The sequence below is a fragment of the Otolemur garnettii genome, unplaced genomic scaffold, assembly GCF_000181295.1.
Source record: "Otolemur garnettii isolate 467f Iridium unplaced genomic scaffold, OtoGar3 scaffold00198, whole genome shotgun sequence".
Lineage (NCBI taxonomy): Eukaryota > Metazoa > Chordata > Mammalia > Primates > Galagidae > Otolemur > Otolemur garnettii.
The window spans coordinates 1,203,819-1,205,648 of record NW_003852593.1 but is presented as its reverse complement, the minus strand read 5'-3'; the positions used below and the strand labels follow the sequence as shown (position 1 = coordinate 1,205,648).

The window sequence follows — 1,830 nt, the reverse complement described above, 5'->3', positions numbered from 1 at the left end:
GAATTCGAACCCGCCACCTTAGGTGTATGTGGCTGGCGCCTTAGCCGCTTGAGCTACAGGCGCGGAGCCAGGAGCCTGACATTTAAATAAGCATAAAGCAGACACAGCAGGTTTAAAAATCAAGGATCCCATCTTTACATGGAATCCTGGCTTCCTTAATAGAGGGAAACACCTCTGGCAGCACAACCTTCCACAGGGATCCTGGCTGCAAGACTCATCAAGCCTGGGGAGGGACCCATGCCCATCTGCCCTCCAGACGCTGAGGTGGGAAGATAGCTTGAGGCCAGGAGTTGAGGCTGCAGTGTACTGTGGCTGACCAATCATAGCAAGGCACCCTCTCCTTGACAACATCGTGAGACTCTGCTTCAAAAATAAATAAATAAAAAAGAAAAGAAAGAAAGCAAACAGAGGAATCAAACATATTTAAAAAGCAGTCTCAGGGAAAAAATTCCTAAAAATAAGACCCAAAAGAGAAAAATCACGAAGACTCGCTTACGTATATTTGTATGTTTTATCTTACTGTTTATTTACTTAACACACGGGCCTCACTGTGCTGCCCCGGGCTGGGGTGCAGTGGTGCCATCACACCTAACAGTGTGTCTGGGGTTACAGCTGCTTGTGTGTGTCACTGCTGTAGGTGTCGCCCAAGAGTCAGGATCGCTCTCCAGGGTCTCAGACTGCCTTAGTCAGGTGGCAGCAGGGTATTCAGTATATTAGGGAGACCAGTCCCTAACTCACACCTTTCCAAATGGCAAGAGTCCCTGGCGCGGCACTGGTACCACAGTGGTTACAGTGCCAGCCTTGTATACTGAGGAAGGTTCGTGTGAACCCGGCCCGGGCTAGCTAAACAACAATGACAACTGCAACAAAAGCCAGGCAGGTGTTGTGGTGGGTGCCTATAGTCCCAGCTACTTGAGAGACTGAGGCAAGAGTATCGCTTAAGCCCAAGAGTTACCTTGAGCAAAGGTATGGTTTGTTTTGTAAACTTTAAGCCACTGTCTTCGTGTGTGTGTGTGTGTGTGTGTGTGTGTGTGGTGGGAGGGGGGCGAAAAGAGAGGAATGTTCTTACAAATGGAGATTTCCTTTATAGATGTAAATTTCTCTTACAAAGGGTTTCAAAATAGCCAGACAGCTAAAAGTCAGAAAGTTGAGTTCTGACGGCAGATTTACTTGACTAACAGTCTTTTGAATTTAGTTTGTTTATTAGATTACCAACTCCTAATTAGAGACCCTTCCCTCTTAGGAAGGAGGTGCATAAAAACAACAAAAATCAGGCGGGGGAGAAGGGGTGGCAGGGGTGGGTGGCTCCTGCCTGCAATTCCCAGCACTCTGGGAGGCCCAGGAAGGTGGATCTCTGGAGCTCAGGAGTTTTAGACCAGCCTGAGCAAGAGAGGGACCCCTGCCTCTACTAAAAATAGAAAAACCAGTTGGGCTTTATAACTGCACCTATGGTTCCAGCTACTAGGGTGGGAGGAAGGGCTAAGGTAAGAGGATGGCTTGAGCCCAAAAGTTTAAGGTTGCTGTCTACCCAGGGTGACAGAGTAAGGCTCTTGTCAAACCCCCCCCCCCCCCGCCAACTTTTGTAGGTGAAGTGAAGCCCTTTTAAGGACTAGGGCAAGAAAGCAGTTGCAGTTTGGGAGGCTGACATTTATTTATTTATTTATTTTTTGAGACAGAGCCTCAGGCTGTCCCCCTGGGTAGAATGCTGTGGCCTCACAGCTTACAGCAACCTCCAACTCCTGGGCTCAAGCGAGTCTCCTGCCTCCACCTCCCAAGTAGCTGGGACCACAGGCGCCCGCCACAACGCCCCGCTATTTTTTGGTTGCAGCC

The 1,830-nt window shown here is 49.0% G+C and overlaps 1 protein-coding gene across 1 annotated transcript in view; it reads right to left on the bottom strand.

Annotated features, from left to right (window-relative positions):
• The window catches only part of NAT8L (N-acetyltransferase 8 like), a 14,110-nt gene that overhangs the window by 11,494 nt on the left and 786 nt on the right, over positions 1-1,830 (bottom strand). The gene's annotated exons all lie outside the window — the stretch shown is intronic.